This window comes from Sarcophilus harrisii, chromosome 2, assembly GCF_902635505.1.
Source record: "Sarcophilus harrisii chromosome 2, mSarHar1.11, whole genome shotgun sequence".
Classification (NCBI taxonomy): domain Eukaryota; kingdom Metazoa; phylum Chordata; class Mammalia; order Dasyuromorphia; family Dasyuridae; genus Sarcophilus; species Sarcophilus harrisii.
In genome coordinates, this window is record NC_045427.1 from 123,165,029 (window position 1) to 123,185,401 (window position 20,373).

General features: G+C 33.3%; 1 protein-coding gene across 3 annotated transcripts in view; it reads left to right on the forward strand.

Moving 5' to 3' along the window:
* The window catches only part of KCNU1 (potassium calcium-activated channel subfamily U member 1), a 281,023-nt gene that overhangs the window by 238,181 nt on the left and 22,469 nt on the right, over positions 1-20,373 (forward strand). The gene's annotated exons all lie outside the window — the stretch shown is intronic.

The following is a 20,373-nucleotide window of genomic DNA, read 5'->3' on the forward strand; positions in this document are numbered from 1 at the left end:
GGAAAGATTAAGAGGGATAGGAGATGCTCATGAATTAAATTCAGAAGATACAAAGGGTAACCATTCCAACAACAAAAAAAAAATGAGATTTGTCGAAAGAGACTGAAGTAAATAAGCATGGAGATCACCACGAAATTTAGATTTAAAAAAATAAATATGCATAAATGTAAGAAAGGGCAGCCAACAGAAGAGAAACAAAAGAGTATATCATGGTTTGTAAAAATAGTCAGGAAATCTAAAGCTTAGAATTAATTAAGCCTGACAAGGGAAGCTCAGGGAAACAAAAAGTTGTGGGGTTGTTTTGTCAGAAAATTTAAATTCAAATCTGGCCTCATTTACTAGATGTAAAACCGTGGGAGAATCATGTAATCTTGCTTTGCTTCAGTTTCCTCTTCCATAAAATGGGAAAATAATAGCAACTACCATGGAAGTTGTTGTGAGGATCAACTGACAGAATTTCAAAAAGTGCTTAGTACCTGGCACACAGTAAGTGCCATACATATGTTAACTATCTTCATTACTATCATCTGTAAACTGGGTATAATAATAACCTCTGTCCCAGGGATGGGAGGATCAAATGAGATAATATTTGTAAAGCATTTAGCATAGTTTCTGGCACTTAATAGATGCTTAATAAAGGCTATATCATAGGTTTTGTTTATAGTTTGGAAAAAGAAGGGTAAAAGAAGTGATAGGACCTTTACTAGCAGTATAAGATAGTGATAACTTATCAGAAAAAGAAGGTAAAACTGCTTGAATATAATTTGTTTTCTTTTCAAAAGCAAATATCCCTTACATTGGAAATGACACAACAATGACAATCAAAAAGGAATAGATAGCCAATATAAGTAAAAATGTAGTAAGAAAACACCTGGATGCTCTTGATAAAGTTTCCTGTCCCAGATGATCTATAGCCTTTTGTACTAAAAGAAGTTGTATATGTCATTGCTGAGACATTGACAGTGATCTTTGTAAGATCATAGGAAATAAGCGAGGTAACCCAAGATCAAGGAAGGGCAAATGTTGTTCCAATTTGTAAAAAAGAGAAATTATTAGAATCTTTCAACCATAGGCCAATGAGCTTAATTTTGGATACTGTAAAAAAATAGAAAGGATTGCTAAAGAAATGGTTCCTCTACTTTTAAGAAGGGAACTGGTTATTACAAAGAGCTGGAATGGTTTTATTAATTACAGATCATGATAAACGTATCATTTTTTATCTTTTTTGACAAAATTACTAAACCACTATGAAATGGAAATATTGTAGACATACTTATTTTTATAAATGTTGAAAAAGTGTTTTACACTGTTCTTGTGGAGAAGATTGAGTCATATCTATATTCTATAGAAGATGATCTAAACAGATAGATTCAAAACTGACTAAATGGCCAGACTTAGAGTTAGTATTAATAGCAGCACATTGTCTATGTGGGAGGAGATCACCAGTAGAATACACCAAGAAATCTGTGCTTAGCTTGTACTTTTTGACTTGGATAAAAGCATAATAGGTATGCTCATCAAATTTGACCACAAAACTGAAAGTATTATTCAGCCTTCTGAATGACAGTCAGGATCCAAAAACATCTTGATAGGGTAGAAAATTGGCTTGAATCTGTTCAATACAGATAAATGTAAATTCTTCCACAAAGCATTCAACTTTTCAAGTAACAGACGAAGGCTGCATAAATAGACAATATTTCGTCTGAAAGGATCTTTGGGTTTTCTTGGATGGCAAACTCAATATGACTCAGCAGTGTGATATGGCAACCAAAAGAAAAAGTGTTTGTGATTTTGGCCTTCATTCAGAAGTGCATAGTTTACAGGAATAAGGAGGTGATAATCTCACTGTACTCTACCCTCATCAAATCTCAACTAGAATATTATGTTCAGTTTTAGGCAGCATGTTATAAAATGACATAAATCATTTGGACAAAGTTCAGAGAAGGGCAACCAGAATAGTGAAGGGCATTGAGCCCATGACATATGAGAACTGGTTGAAGGAACTAGGAATGTTTGGTCCAAATGGAAAAATTAGACTAAAGGAGATATGTTAATTGTGTTAAAATACCTGAAGGCTTTTCAAGTGGAAGATTATTACATATTTTGTTCTCAGAGAACATCAGGAGAAATTAATAGAAATTGCAAAGAAGAAATTTTAGTTCTTATGTCACAGAAAGGACTTCTTAATAACTTGAACTGTTCAAATATAGAATCGGCTGAGGTTCTATCTCTTTGGAGATCTTCAAGAAGAGGCTTTATCATCACCTGTTATATGGTCTAATGAATATTTTTTTTGGTCTATGAGTTGGATTAGATGGCTTTTATGGCCTACTATTATTTTCAAATTTCATGATTCTTTGAGGTATTGCTAAAACATAGAAAATTGCTCAACCATATGGATTGATTTTGGTTGTGTAGTCCTTCTACCCATAAGAGAATCTATAAGTGAGTAAGTTGGGCAATCTTCTACAAAGAGGTATTCAATGCTACTTGTTGGTTAAAATTATTAAAGCAGGTTTAGATGCCAGAAATTTAATTTTTTTGAGCTAAAAATGAAGAAACTGAGCTGAGAAAGAGTTCTATAAAAAGAATTTGGGCCTCAAAACGAAAGAACCTTCTAAGAAATAGTTTATGTGCAAAGACTGCAGAGGAGGAGTGAGAGTAATGTTGTGGAGTACTAAGAATTCCTGGACTTTCACACTGAGAAGAAAAGGGTGATTTCTTCCTAACAGTTCTATGTTCCTGGACCTAATCTTCTGAAGGCAAAAGAACAAGTTCCATTCAAGTTTACAAATAAAATATATTAGACAGAAGATGAAAAGGTCTATGGCCATGAGGTAGAGAAATAGCAAGTGACAGAGGTATAAGGTGGGAGGAGCAATCCTTGATCTTGGCCTTTGCTAACTCCATAAATTATCCAGACTGTGAAGGTCCAATGGGAAAGCTGACTCTATATCAGCTTTATCACCTGACTCTGAGTTTCAGGGTGCCTCAAACTTATGGTACTTCAATAAACTGTGGTTTATTGTACACTCTTTGGGAAAGAAGGGTCTCTTTATTGATCCTCAGATAAATTTCCTTTCTAGTTGAGTATGAACCACAGGGTGGTGCTATAAGTCTTAAGAAATTACAGGTCCCTAGGGGAAAATAGAATTCACAGGGGAATGAATGAAAGTTATCTAGACCAATGGTATCAAATTCAAATAGAAAGAGGGCTACTAAGCTGTACACAAGGATTCCTGCTCTACTTATTTTGTCTTAGTAACTAGGTTTGATAACCTATAGGTTATATTTTATTATATTATTATTATTATATTATTTTATTATATTATTATATTTTATTATATTTTTATTTATTTGTTAAGTATTTCCCAGTTACATATTAATTTGGTTTGGGCTACACCCAAGCATATTGTGGGCTACATGCTACTGTGTGTTTGACACCTTTGGTCTTAATGTTTATGAGCTCCTCTATATAGATGTTTTTTTTTTTTTGGTATTCTTTCTGTTGAGTGAAATATAGACTGTCCTATATCAAATATATACTGTTAACTTATGTGCTTTTATAGGAGTTGAGAGGCCCTCTTTCTCTGCCTCTCTAGTGATAGGAACATAGCTATTTCTCTGATATTCTCCAGAAAGACACTGGGTGGGGATATGAGGAAAAGAGTAAATTTTGAGAAGTTCTTCAAGATTGAACTCAGTCTGTATAAGCCCAGTTTCAGGGTCCTACACTATGGTTCATAATTGATGATGTTGCTGTTTGAAAGAAAAAAATAGCATCGATATGTTGTTAAGACATCAATCTTTGATTAAAATAAAAATATTAGCTACTCAGCTTACATGAGTTATTTTCCTGAGAGATGTATGTGGCTGAAGTTCATTCCATTCAGTTAAAAAAAAATCATGGAAAAATCAAATGAATTTAGTTGGTTTTGAGAAAATCTGTGGCTTTAAGAAAATCTATAACCAGGCTTATAATCTAAATATTCAAAAGTTAATCGACCCATTTTTGTATGGAACAGAATTTAGACTGTCTTAGAGATCCAAATTGTTTGCAAAGGTCCTTTCATACTTAGGAGAAAGAACAGGATTTCTGCCTATGCTGCCCATACCCTCTCAGAGCCCTCTCTCTTCCCTGCTTCAGACTTCCAATGAAAGTGAATTCTCAAACTATACAGATCATCCAGGCTTGGCAGGACCTACTGTCCTTCCAGACTTGGGAGGTTAGGAATGAATGAGTTGGAGAGAACCCCTGGCAGAAGTTGAAGAGAAGATGACACAAAAGAACTTATCCTTCTCATCCAAAACTTGTATCATTTGGTAGTAAATATTCTCAGGTCTGACTCTCCCAAAACAAAGTCATCTTTCCTTCAGGATTCCAGAGAACTCAGAATATCTTTCACTAACACCATACGCTAGAGGTCCCATCTCTGCTGTGTTACCCAACTGTAAAACAATTACACTAGCTAGCACTACATTTCCATGGATCCAGTTAATAACAATTTTCCTAAGGGATATTTACTACTTTGAAGGTATAAAAAGAAGTGCCAATATTCTTCCTAGCACTCCAAAGATACATTCTCTTATATACAACCGCAGCCCTTGAAGAGACTGAGCTCATCTTTAACATAGTTCCTACTTGGTCCTACCAAATCCATGTTCAATTACAGCTCACCAGTTTAATGGATCTTCATCCTAGCTACTACTATGATAAGTCCCAATAATGACTCCTCATTCCCCAGAACATCATTGTTGGGCTGGATGCAAAACTCTTCTATAGTTCATTCTCTTATCTTTCAGAATTCACAAAGTTATAGTCTTCAGATTATTCCCCTTCATTTAAAATGAAGGAATATAAAGGCAAAGGACCAAGGTTTGTATTCACATGACAACATGTTGGCCACGGAGGAAGAAGATCTTGGGGTTCCCAACATTTAACATTACTTCTTACTTGATGCCAACTGCCAAGAAGTCTTACAAACACAAGAGAAAGCAATAGGTCAAATATGGTCTTTAGACTATCCCCACAATTTAAGTTATTCAGTTATAACCAAAGAGGCTAGAAAGGAAGTTTCCATTTTTGCAAAGACTTTGTATGAAAAACATAATAATCTGGTGGGTTTTTATTTTATTTTAATATTTTTATAAAGCTTTTTATTTTCAAAACATATGCACAGATAATTTGAAAACATTCATCCTTGCATAGCCTTGTGTTTCAGATTTTCTCCTTCCCCCCACCCACTCCTATAGATGGCAAGCAATCCAATATATGTTATACATGTTAAAATATATGTTAAATCTAATATACATATATATATATAAACATATTTATACATTTCTCTTGCTGCACAAGAGAAATCAGATGTAAAAAAAAAGTAAATGAGTAAGAAAACAAAATGCAAGTGAACAACAACAAAAAGAATAAGAATATTATGCTATAATTACTCTCAGTTCCCATAGTCCTCTCTCTGGGTGTAGATGGTTTTCTTCATCACAAGATCACTGGAACTGGGCTCAATCATCTCATTGTTGAAAAGAGTCAAGTTCATCAGAACTGATTGTTGTATAATCTTATTATTGTAGTACACAATGATCTCCTGGTTCAGCTCATTTCACTCAATATCACTTCATATAAGTCTCTCCAAGCCTCTCTGAAATCATCCTGCTGATCATTTCATATAGAACAATAATATTCCAAAACATTCATATTATCATAACTTATTTAACCATTCTCCAGTTGATGGGCATCCACTCAGTTTCCAGTTTCTGGCCACTACAAAGAGGGCTGCCACAAACATTCTTGCACATGTGGGTCCCTTTCCCTCCTTTAAGATCTCTTTGAGATATAAGCCCAGTAGTAACACTGCTGGATCAAAGGTATGCATAGTTTGATAACTTTTTGAGCATTGTTTCAAATTATTCTCAAGAATAGTTGGATCTGTTCAGAACTCCACCAACAATGTATTAGTATCCCAATTTTCTCACATCCCCTCCAACATTTGTCTTTGTCTTTTCCTGTTATCTTACCTGTTATCTTATCTGAGAGATGTGTAGTGGTATCTCAGAGTTATTTTAATTTGCATTACTCTGATCAGTAGTGATTTAGAGCACCTTCTCATATGATTAGAAATGGTTTGCATTTCTTCATCTGAAAATTGTCTGTTCTTATCCTTTGATCATTTATCAATTGGAGAATGGCTTGGATTCTTATAAATTTGAGTCAATTCTTTATATATTTTAGAAATGAAGTCTTTATCAGAAGCCTTAAATATAAATATGATTTCCCTTTTTGTCATATACTGAGCTCTTATCCCAAAAGCTGGGGTCTTTGGTTTGTCAAACACTAGATTACTATAGTAATTGACTATTTTGTCCAGTGAACCTAACCCAGAGTAGATCGACCAGTCTATTTCTTAGCCAGTATCAAATGGTTTTGATGACTACTGCTTTATAATATAGCTTAAGGTCTGGCATAATCTAGTGTTTTCAATGTAAAAATGTGTCAACAAATCATTCTGGATTTGTTTTTTTCATAATTAAAATAAGATTAAAATATGAGACTGTTCTATCAAGAGAAAGAAATGAAAGGGGGAAAAGGAAGAAAAGAGGGAAAGAATGAAGGAAGGGAGAGAGGGAAAGAGGAAGAGAGAAAGGAAAGAGGGAGGAAGGAAGGAAGGATGGAAGGAAAGAAGGAAGGAAGGAAGGAAGGAAGGAAGAAAAGAAAGAAGGAAGGAAGGAAGGAAGGAAGAGAAAGAAAGAGAGTGTACAAATTATAGATCTGAAAAAAAGGATTATGAAAAGTCTTTCCTTTTTTATGAGAAAGTAAATAATTTCTTTCCTTGCACTGAGTCCCACAACTGGATCTAACTGATTTACTTTGAAAATTTTCTTTCCCCATCTCATTCATTTGTCTTTCCTTCTCAGATTCTGAGTTATGGCTGGGGGAATGTGGGCAATTAAAGTGGAGATCCTATAGAGGTTTCAAAGTCTTCAATGAAATTAGCTTATATCCAAAATCAAGTTAGAGAACCAGGGTACTGCCACTCAATATATTTTCAAGAACATAGCCTATACAGGAGGCTCGCATTCACAGTCCTCACCATGAGCACTCCCTGGAGGTCAGCAAAAACGCCCAAGCCTTCCAAACTTATGCATGGAAAATTTTAGGTCTTCCTGTAATGCTCTAATTACTGCCCTGTCATATCACAAAGGGAACAGGTTGGCAAACCTAGGTACTGAACTAAATAATTTGTGGCATAATCTAAACATATAATGGTAATTAAGTCTGACAACTTAATATGCTACTGAAATTTAAATGTACAGTCGTAATCTACAATTAAGCAATCTCTTGTAATAGCACCCTGCCAGCCTGTAAGATTTCAGGTAGAGTACTGTGTACTATTCTGCAGCAAAAATATTGACATAAGGAAAATGTAGCCTAGCTATGATCTGACATATATTCAAATTAACTGGTACTGAACAGAGAACAGTGGAATAAAAGTAGTAAGTCATTCCCTATCCTTCAGCTGGCATCAGCAGTAGATGCTTAAAGCTGTGATGGGAACAGTTATGAGAGCTATACTCCTTTCTTTCATAAGTACATTTACTCCAAAGAAGCCTGTAGATCCTTTGTTTTGTATGGTTTGGAGTACTAAATGAATGAATGGATTATGAATGAATAAGTGAATAAATAAATTAATGAATTACTCAATCAATTAATGAATATAAAATTCTAAGTTCCAGGAATAAGAATGAAAGCAAACAACTGCCCCAAAAGAGAGTACATTAATAGAAAAAGACAATATATAAAGGAGTCAGACTTGGAAAAAAGAGAGTGTTAAGCCCCAAAAGTAGCAGCTGGATTTCAGTGAGAAGAGTTGTAGGTCATTATGGAGGAAGCATGGTTTGGATATAGCTTGGTAGTTCATAGAAAAACACCCTGCAAGAAAATTTGGAGTACTTCTACTTATCCCAGCATTAGACTCCTCACTCCAATTTTTGAAGGGCCTAAAAAGATGACTGGTGACTTTTCTTGTACTTTTGTACAATTTTTTTTTTGAGAAAAAATGAATCACAATTCCTAACATTAATTGAAAATGGCAATCAAAGAAATTATGATGTTAGCCTAGTAAAAGAGAATCCAGAAGGTAACAACACATTTATAATTCTCATTTTCTCTTGTTCTGTATAGTTATCTTTTCTCTCCTTTTAATTTATCTTCTTAAGAATTTTAAACAAAACTACTGTTCCATCATCTCAGAGTGTTTTCTTCTCCCTGAGTCAAAGTCTTTTGGTTGGCCATGTGATATAATTGTGCTTCAAAACTACTACATGAAATAAATAAATCCTGATTTCTTTAGAAAAAGATAGGGAGCTAATGCCCCAAACTTGAAGAAATCAGGAAAGAAAACTCAATAATGTCTAGGTTCTCATCTATCTCTATGCTTCTTATATCATGTATATCAACACTTCTTATTAACACAATCTACATAACAAGCTTTCTCTGAGGACTTTCCAACTTAAAAAAAGGGGGAGAAGAAAGATCAGAAATTCTGACTGCTGAGAGGCTCAAAAGATACTGGTATGGAATGGTAGTTGTGGGAGCCCTGTGCAAGAAGACAATATAACAGCAAAAGCAGTGAATTTGAAATCAGACGACTTAAGTTTAAATTTCAGTTTTATCTCTCAAACTTTATTTAATCTTGATCAAATCCTTGGAGCCAATATCCTCATTTGGAAAAAGAGAGAATTGGACTTAATGATTTACAAAATCTCTTCCAATGTCAAAATAACTTTTGCCTTGTTTTAGAGCAAGGGTCAGAAGTCTTTTTTCAAATAAATTTTTATCGATCTTATTAATTTTTAGAATACCTATAGGTTTTCTTTATTATGCTCCCTTCTCCCTTCCAGAGAGACACCCTTTATATTAAAGAATAATAAACAAAAGGAAGGAGAGAAAAAATCAAGCAAAAACATAATCAAACATAGTGAAACAATGCTGACATATCCAATTTTGCACACTTATGGACTCCCTAATTCTTCCCAGGAGCTGGGTGACGTGTCATCTCTCATCATTTTTGTGTCCAGTTATTATAATATCCAGATCCTGATTGATTCTGTAGGTATTCTAATTGTTCCTTGTATTTGCATTTTAAACATTATATATACATATATACATATTAAAATAGCATGTATGTAATATTAACTGATATAAATATACATTATAAAATTTCCTAACCCTTCTTATTTCATTTTGCATCTTTTCATAAAAATATTACATTGCTTCTCTGTTTCATCATATTTATTGTTTCTTGTAACATTGTAATATTCTACTATATTTGTGTACCACAGTTTTTATTTAGCCATTCTTTCATCAATAGGCATCTACTTTGTTTGCAATTGAATGCACTTGAAATAGTGCTGCTACAAATATTTTGACTTATGTGAAATTTTTCATTTTGTGAATAACCACTTTGGGATATATTATTACCAATGAAAAATCTGGGTAAGATGATTAAGGAAAAAATTTTGTTCAATCATTCAATTGTGTCTGACTCTTCATGATCCCATCGACAATAGCTTACGAAGTACTTCTGTCCTGAGATATTATCAAAAGTTTGTCCAAGCTCATGTTTGCTGCTTCCATGACAATATCTATCCATCTTATCCTCTACCATCCACTTTTCCTTTTGCTTTTAATCTTTATCAATATCATGGTCTTTTCTAATGTGAGAATATATTTAAGCTTCAGCTTCAGTATTTATCTTTTAATGAGCAATCTGAATTAATTGCTTTAAATCATGATTGCTTTTTATCACTTTACTCTCCAAGGGACTCTCAAAAGTCTTCTCCAGCATAGCAATTCAAAAGCAATGACTCTGTGGTTCTCAGCTAATCTTATAGCCCAATTCTCTCAGCCATATATTATCACTAGAAAAACCATAGCTTTGATTATAGACACAATTATCAGCAAGCTTTTTGATATGCTGTCCAGATATTCCATGACTTTCCTTCCAAGGAGTAAATGCTTTTTAATTTCATAACTTCAGTTCAAAAATGTAAAATGTAATACTGCTTTCATTTCTTCTTCCTCTGTTTGGGAATTGATGGGACCTATTGCCAAGATTTTTGTTTTCTTTTGATGTTACCCTTCAAGCCAGCTTTTATACTCTCCTCTTTCACCCTCATCTAGAGGCTGGTTAATTCTTCTTCAATTTCTGCCATCAGATTGGTATTGTCAGATTGTTCATATTTCTCCCTGCAAGCTTAATTCCAACTTTTGACTCAACCAAGCTTTCATCTCTCATGAAGTATTCTACATGTAAGTTAAATAAATAAGGGGGCAATATATAACCATGTTGTATTTCTTTTCCAGTCTTAAACCAGTCAGTTGGTCCATGTTTGGTTCTAACTACTGCTTCTTGATGCACTTACAGGAGACAAGTAAGATGATTTGGTCATCCTATCTCTTTGAAAACTTGCCACATTTTGTTGTGATTGACACAGCCAAAAGCATTGGTTTAGGCAATGAAGCAGAAGTATATATATGGAAATACTTTGGTTTCTCCACAATACAGTGAATATAGGCAATTTATTCTCTAGTACCTTTGACTCTTTGAAAATAGTTCTACAATTCTAGCAATTCCCAGTTTACATATTGCTAACACATAGCTTGCACAATCTTAAATATAACTTAGCTGATATGGAATGAGTACCATTGTTTGGCCATTTGAACCTTCTTTGGCATTGTTTTTTTTTCAAGATTGGAATGTAAACTGATTATTTTTTCTAATCCAGTGATCACTGTTGAGTTTTACAAATTTGCTGACATACCAAGTACAACACTTTAACAACACTGAAATTTAGGATTTTAAAGAGTTCAGCTAGAATTCCATCACCTCAATAGCCCTATTGTTAGCAATGTCTCTTAAGATCTTTATCATCGGGGGCAGATCCAAGATGGCGAAGAGGACACACACCATTCTAAGCTCCCCTTCTATCCTCACTACTAATTACCAAATTCAGATTCAGAAATAGTGCTTGACTGGTGGAATCCACGAATATTGGGAAATCCACAAATTACCAGCCAAAGATAATCTGGAAGATCACCAAAAAGGTTTGTCCTGATAAAGGACAGTGCTAGAGGAGGCCAGCACTGGCAGGAAGGCAGAACATGGAGGCTAGACTCTGAATGGATGGGCTGGGGGCAGTCTCCAAAGGGAAGAATTTGCAGGGGGGACTCTACCACAGGTTGGCTGCTTTGCTTTGGTTGCAAAGCAGTAGATCAGCAGAGAAGTTACAGAAATGCCAAAAGTAGAGTGTACTCTTAAAAAATGTCAGAATTTAACAAGATCTGGCCAGCACCAGAAGTGACTCAGCATGGATCACAGCACAGCTATGCAGTCACATTCTGCAGCCCGGGGATTTTGCCCAGGGCAGCTACACTTCTGCACAGCAGGGGGCTCTGCCTGGGGCAATGACACTTCCACAGCAGGGCTCTTCCCAGGGCACTTCTATAGCTCAGATGCTCTTTGCAGCCTGTTTGCAGGACAGCTACTATCCATCTATCTATCCCTGCCTGTACAGGAAGCTGGTAACCTCCCTGCCCTGAAGGCAGCCCCTAAAGGGTTTTTTAAAAATGAGTTAAAAAGTCAAGCAAACTAACTATTGATAGCTTCTATACAGAAAGACAGCAGGTTTTCAACTCCAAGGAGACTAATAGCAGACAATCTCCAGACATAAACCCAAAGGGGGATATAGCCTAGTCCCCATCACACAAGGCTCTCCTAGAAAAAATTATAAAAGATCTTAAAAGAGAGCTAGAAGAAAAATGGGGAAAGGAAAGAAAAGTTCTGCAAGAGAGTACAGAAAAGGCATATAACTCACTAAAAAAAGTTGATAAAGTGGAGAAAAAAAATACTTCCTGAAATGTGAATTGGAAAAGGTACAGAACTCCCAGGGAAACAGAATTTGTGAATTGGAAAAGATAAAGAAATCCCAGCAAAGTAGGATTTGTGAATTGGAAAAAGAAAATAACTCAGTAAAAAAAATTAGTGAAATGAAAAAAATTTCATAGAGCAAAACAACTCATTTAAAAACTCAATATACAAAGAGAGGTTTAAAAAAACTAATGAGGAAAATAATTCATTAAAAATCAAAACTGAACAAATAGAAATGAATGATTTGTTAAGACATCAAGAATTAGTTAAGCAAAACCAAAAAGAAAAGAAAAAATAGAAAAAAATATTAAATATCTTCTTGGAAAAGCAACAGACCTAGAAAATAGATGTAGGAAAGATAATCTGAGGATTATTGGACTTCCTGAAAAATTATGATGAAAAAAAGAGCCTCAACATTATTTTACAGGAAATCATCAAAGAGAACTTCCCAGATATAATAGAATCAGAAGGTAAAAGAGGCATTGAAAGAATTCATTAAATACCTCTTGAAAGAGACCCTAAAATGAAATCTCCAAGGAATATTGTGGCTACATTTCAGAACTATCAACTAAAGAAAAAATATAACAAGCAACCAGAAAAAAACATTCAAAGACCAAGGAGCCACAATAAGGACCACTCAGGATCTAGCTGCTTCCACATTACAGGATCAAAAGGCCTGGAATCTGGTATTCCAAAAGGCAAAAGAACTTGGAATGCAGTCAAAAATAAACTACCCAGCTAAACTGAGCATTATCTTCTAGGGAAGAAGATGGACATTTAATGAAACAGGTGAATTCTATTTGTTTCTAATGAAAAAACCAGAGCTAAACAAAAAATTTGACCTCCAACTATAGGGCCCAAGAGAAGTAGAAAAAGGTAAAAAGAACTCTTGAGAACTGTATTTCTGTTATGGATACACATAAAGATTGCATGTATAGTTTGATTTTATTGATATAATATAAAAAAGGGAAGTAGAACGAGAAAAGGGATAGTATCCAAAAAAGGGAAAAGGGGAGTAAAAAGAGGAAAATTACATCCCACAAAAAGGCAAAGAAAACTTATCATATGTGAGGGAACTTAGGGAGGAGGGAAATTGTGGGAATTTTACTCTCATCAGATTTGGCTCAAAGAGAAAATAGACATATTTGGTTTACAGAGAAACTTCTCTCATCTCATTAAAAAGTGGGAGAGAAAAAGGGAAAAGGAAAAGAATAATAAGGGAAATGTATAAGAAAGGGGAAGGGACTCATAGGGAGTGAGAGGGTTCTAAAGAGGGAGAACTGTGTGAGGCAAGTGGTTACTGTAAGCTTAATACTGGGGAAGGGGGTAAGAGGGGAAAGAAAAGCCTAATCTGGGGATGAGAAAATGGCAGGAAATACAGAATTAGTAGTTTTAACTGTAAATGTGAATAGGATGAACTCTCCCATAAAGCGAAGGTGGATAGCAAAGTGGATCAAAAGCCAGAACCGTACAATATGTTGTTTACAGAAAACACATTTAAAGCAGGATGATACATACAGAGTAAAGGTAAAAGGCTGGAGCAGAATCAATTATGCTTCAGGTGAAGTCAAAAAAGCAGGGGTAGCCATCCTTATCTCAGATCAAACAAAAGCAAAAATTGATCTAATTAAAAGAGATAAGGAAGGAAACTATCTTGCTAACGGGTAGCATAGACAATGAAGCAATATCAATACTAAACATATATGCACCAAGTGGTATAGCATCTAACTTCCGAAAGTTAATAGAGGAGGAAGTAAATTGCTTAAATAGTCCCATTTTAGAAAAAGAAATGGAACAATCTATTCAACTCCCTAAGAAAAATTCCCCAGGACTAGATGAATTTATATGTGAATTATACCAAATATTTAAAAAACAATTAAATTCAATGTTATATAAACTATTTGAAAAAATAGGGAATGAAGGACTCTACCAAATTCCTTTTATGACACATATATGGTACTGATACCTAAACTAGGTAGGTTGAAAAGAGAGAAAGAAAATTATAGACCAACCTCCCAAATGAATATTGATACTAATATCTTAAATAAGATATTAGCAAAAATCATCCCCAGGATAATACACCACCACCAAGTAGGATTTATACCAGGAATGCAGCGCTGGTTCAATATTAGGAAAACTATTAGCATAATTCACCATATTAATAACCAAATTAACAAAAACCACATGATCATCTCAAAAGATGTAGAAAAAGCATTTGATAAAATCCAACATCCATTCGTATTAAAAACACTTGAGAGTATAGGAATAAAAGGACTTTTCCTTAAAATAGTCAGTAGCATCTATTTAAAAACATCAGTAAGCATTATATATATTTGGGATAAACTGGAACCATTCCCAATAACATCAGGAATGAAACAAGGTTGCCCACTATCACCATTACTATTCATTATTGTATTAGAAATGCTGGCTTTGGCAATAAGAGTTGAGAAAGAGAATAAAGGAATTAGAGTAGGCAATGAGGAAACCAAATTATCACTCTTTACAGATGATATGAAGGTATACTTAGAAAACCCAGAGATTCTACTAAAAAGCTATTAGAACTAATCCACAACTTTAGCAAAATTTCAAGATACAAAATAAACCCACATAAATCATCAGCATTCTTATACATCACTAACAAAATCCAACAGAGATACAAAGAGAAATTCCATTTAAAGTAACTGCCAAAAGTATAAAATATTTGGGAATCTATCTGCCAAGAGAAAATCAGGAATTATATGAGCAAAACTACAAAACACTTTCCACACAAATAAAATCAGATCTAACCAATGGGGAAAATATTAAGTGCTCTTGTATAGGTCAAGCAAATATAATAAAGATGACAATATTACCTAAAGTAATCTATTTACTTAGTGCTATACCAATCAAACTCCCAAAAAACTATTTTAATGACCTAGAAAAAATAACAATAAAATTCATCTGGAAGAAGAAACGGTCAAGACTTTCAAGGGAACTAATGAACTAATGAAAAACAATCAAATGAGGGTGGCCTAAATGTACCAAATCTAAAACTATATTATAAAGCAGTGGTCACCAAAGCCATCTGGTATTGGTTAAGAAATAGACTAGTTGATCAGTGGAATAGGTTAGAACAAAATAGTCAATAACTTTATTAATCTAGTATTTGACAAACCCAAAGACCCCAGCTTTGGGGATAAGAATTCACTGTTTGACAAAAACTATTGGGAAAATGGAAAATTAGTATGGCAGAATCTAGGCATTGACCCACACTTAATACATACACCAAGATAAGGTCATAATGGGTTCATGATCTAGGCATAAAGAATGAGATTATAAATAAATTAGAAAAACATATGATAGTTTACGTCTCAGACCTGTGGAGTAGGAAGGAATTTGTAACCAAAGAAGAACTAGAGATCATTATTGATCACAAAATAGAAAATTTTGATTATATCAAATTGAAAAGCTTTTATACAAGCAAAATTAATGCAGACAACATTAGAAGGGAAACAATAAACTGGGAAAATATTTTTACAGTCAAAGGTTCTGATAAAGGCCTCATTTCCAAAATATATAGAGAATTGACTCTAGTTTATAAGAAATCAAGCCATTCTCCAAATGATAAATGGTCAGAGGATATGAACAGACAATTCTCAGACGAAGAAATTGAAACTATTTCTAGCCCTATGAAAAAATGCTCCAAGTCATTATTAATCAGAGAAATGCAAATCAAAACAACTCAGATACCACTACACACTTCTCAGATTGGCTAGAATGACAAGAAAAGATAATCCTGAATGTTGGAGGGGATGTGGGAAAACTGAGACACTGATACACTGTTGGTGGAATTGTGAATACATCCTGCCATTCTGGAGAGCAATATGGAACTATGCTCAAAAAGTTATCAAAGTGTGCATACCCTTTGATCCAGCAGTGTTACTACTGGCCTTGTATCCCAAGGAGATCTTAAAGAAGGGAAAGGGACCTGTATGTGCAAAAATGTTTGTGTCAGCCCTCTTTGTAGTGGCTAGAAATTGGAAATTGAGTGGATGCCCATCAATTGGAAAATAGCTGAATAAATTGTGGTATATGAATATTATGGAATATTATTGTTCTGTAAGAAATGACAAGCAGGAAGATTTCAGAAAGGCCTGGAGAGACTTACATGAACTGATGCTGATTGAAATGAACAGGACCAAGAGATCATTATATACTTAAACAACAATGCTATTTGGTGATCAATTGTGATGGACAATGAGGTGAAGTAAATCAGTTCCATTTGTTCAATAATTAATAGAATCAGTTACACCCAGTGAACGGACTCTGGGAAATGAGTGTGAACCACTACATGGCATTTCCAATTCCTCTGTTTTTGTCTGCTTGCATTTTTTATTTCCTTCTCAGGTTAATTTTACATTATATCAAAGTTTGATTTTTCTTGTGCAGCAAAATAATTGTATGGATGTGTATACGTATATTGTATTTAATATATACTTTAACATACTTAATATGTATTGGTCTACCTGCCATCTAAGGGAGGGGGGTGCAGGGAAAAAGGGGAATAGTTGGAACACAAGGTTTTGCAAGGGTAAGTGCTGAAAAATTACCCATGCATATATCTTGCAAATAAAAAGCTATAATAAAAAACAAACAAACAACAACAAAAAAAAACACTCAGATACCACCTCATACTTGTAAAATTGAATAATATGCCAACAACAAAAAAAAATAAGTCCTAGAGAACAATTCTGGAGGGAGTGGTATATTAATATATTATTGTTCAACTATTTTAGAAAATAATTTCAAACTATTTCCAAAGGACTTTAAAAGTGTATATTCCTTAACCCAGCAATAGAACTACTGGATCTGTATATCAATGAAATAAAAAAAGAAAAGAGTTTTCTACATACAAAAATATTCATAGAAACACTTTTTGTGATGGCAAAGAAGTAGAAATTAAGGGTTTCCTATTAATTTCTAATTAATCTAAATAAGTTCTGCTACATGATTGTAATGGAATAATATTGTGATTTAAGAAATGATAATCAGGTCCTGTCAAAATCTTTCTATGACACAAATATAGTACTGATACTTAAACCAGCAAGAGCCAAAGCAGAGAAAGAAAAGTATATACCAATCTCCCTAATGAATATCAATGTAAATGATTTAAATAAAATAATAGTAAAAAGATTACAACAATTTCTCTGTAGGATAATACATTATCACCAGTGGGATTCATACATTATGACCAAGGTAAGATAAAGATAGACTAAAAACCAATTGGAAAATGAATAATATAAATTCAAAGAATGAATGAGTCAAACAGCAAATAATAGAAACAATCATTAATTTCATTGAAGAGAATGACAATAATGAGACAATATACCAAAACTTATAAGATGTAGCCAAAACAGTTAGGGAAAAATTCATATCTCTAGATAGTTCAATGAATAAAATAGAGAAAAAAGATCACTCAAAGAGCATGCAGCTAAAAAATAGAAAAAGAACAAATTAAAAACCCCCAATTAAATACCAAATTAGAAATTCTGAAAATCAAAGAAGAGATTAATAAAATTGAAAGTAAGAAAACAATTCATCTAATTAAAAAAAACTAAGAGTTTGTTGTATGAAAACATCAATAAAATAGATAAACAAGAAGGGAGAAAAAAGAAAAACAATAATAATTGGCATCAAAAATGAAAAGAGTGAAACTACTACCAATGAAGAAGAAATTAAAGCAATAATTAGGAGATATTTTGCTCAATTGTATGCCAAAAAATCTGAAAATCGAATTGAAATGAATATTTACAAAAATATAAATTACCCAGATGAATAGAAGAGGAAATATAATACTTAAACAACCCCATTTTAGAAATCAAACAAGTCATCCAAGAAGTCCCTAAGAAAAAATTCTCCAGGGACAAATGGATTTACAATTGAATCCTACCAAACATTTAAAGAATAATTCCAACACTTTATAAAGTATTTGGGAAAATAGGCAAAGAAGTCATATCAAATTCCTTCTATGACACAAATATGGTGCTGAATTTCTAAAACAGGACGAGCCAAAACAAAGAAAATTGCTGATCAATATCCCTAATGAATATTGATGAAAAAATTTTAAACAAAACATTAGTAAAGAGATCACCACAACTTTTTTTTATTATTTTTTTCACAACAACTTTAATCAGCAGTATAATACACTATGACCAAGTGGGATTTATGCCAAGAATGCAGGGCTGGTTCAATATGAGGAAAACTATTGGCATAATTGAGTATATTTATAACAAAACTAATAGAAATTATATGATAATCTCAATAGATGCAGGAAAATCTATTGACAAAATATAGCACCCATTTCTAATAAAAAACATTAGAGAGCATAGAAATCAATAGTTTTCCTTAAATTATAAGCATCATCCATCTAAAACCATTAGCAAGAATTATCTGTAATGGGGAGAAGCTAAATTCATTCCCAATAAGATCAGAGGTGAAACAAGGATTATCACCATTATTCAATGTTGTGCTAGAAATATTGGTTTTAGCAATAAGAAAAGAAAATACATGAATTGAACTCAGCAACGAGGAGATAAAACTTTCACTCTTTGCTTATTATATGGTGGTCTACTTAGAGAATTCTATAGAATCAACCAAAAATCCATTTGAAATAATTAACAATTTTAGTAAAGTTGCAGGACATAAAATAAATCCACACAAATCATTAGCATTTCTATATGATACTAGCAAAAGATAGAAAGAATATTCTTTTAAAATACATAGACAAAATAGTTGGATGTTTACCTATCAAGACAAACCCCAGAACTATGTGAACACAATTACAAAACATTTTTCACATAATCAAAATCAGATCCAAACAATTGGAAAAATATCAATTATTCATGGTTAAGCTGGGCTAATGTAATTAAAAAGACAGTTCTACCTAAATTAATCTACTTGTTCAGTACCATACCAAACTGTCAAAAAATTATTTTATAGAGCTAGAAAAAAATCAAAACAAAATTCATCTGGAAAAAAGAAAAGGTCAAGAATATCAAGAGAATTCATGAAAAAAAAAAAAAATACAGTATCCCAGCAGTAACAAACCTAAAACTTTATTATAAAGCAGCAGTCATCGAAACCATCTGGTACTAGCTAAGAAATATAGTGGTGGAGCATTGGAAAAGTTTAGATACACATGACAAAATAATCAATGAATATAGTACTATAGTAATCTCTTACTTGATAAATCCCCAACTACAGCTTCTGGAATAAGAACTCACTATTTGACAAAAATTGCTGGTAAAACTGGAAAATAATATGTCACAAACCCCATATAAGCCTACATCTCACATCCCATAATACAATAAAGTCAAAATGCACACAGGATTTAGGTTAAAAAAATGATACTATACATAAAGCAGGAGAGCAAGGAATGGTTTACTATCAGATCTTTGCCTAACAGAGGAATTTATGATCAAAGATGAACTAGAGAACAATATGAAATGCAAAATGGGTAATTATATTACATTTAAAAGGTTTTGCATAAATAAAACCAATGCAGCTAATATTAGAAGGAAAGCAGAATGCATGGGAAAAATTACAGCCAGTATTTCTGAGAAAGGACTCATTTATAAAACGTATAAAGGGCTGATTCAAATTTATAAAAATATAATTTATTCTCCAAATGATAAATGGTCAAAAGATATGAACAAACAATTCTCAGCTGATGAAATTAAAACCAATTACATTCATATGAAAATATATTCTAAATCACTACTGATTAGAGATATGCAAATTAAAACAACTCTGATTAGCCAAGATAACAGGAAAAGATAATGATAAATTTTGTAGGGAATGTGAAAAAACTGGAACATTAATGCATTGCTGGTGGAATTGTAAAAGGGGCCAACCATTCTGGAGAGTAATTTGGAACTATGCCCAAAGAGCTATAAAACTGTGCATATATATACCCTTTGATCCAGTAGTTCTACTACTGAGTCTGCATCCCAAAATAAATAATAAAAGAGGGAAAAAGACCAACATATATTAAAGTGTTATAGCAGTTCTTTTTGTGGTTGCAAAGAAATGGAAAATGAATAGATGCCCATTAATTGGAGGATAAGTTCTACTAAAAATAATCAACAGGCTGATTTTAGAAAGGCCTAAAAAGATTAACATAAACTGATGCGGAATAAAACAAACAAAACCAGAAAAACATTGTATAAGACAACAAAAAGATTATGTGATGATCAACTATGACAGCCGTGGTTCTTCTCAGAAATTCAGTGATCCAGGCAATATCAATAAACTTGGATGGAAAATGCCATCCTCATCAAGAGAGAGAACTATGAAGACTGAATGTAAATCAACATATGCTATATTCATTTTTTTTCTAATAGGTTTTGTGTATGTGTGTGTGTGGTTTTTCCCTTTTGCCTGATTTTTCTCT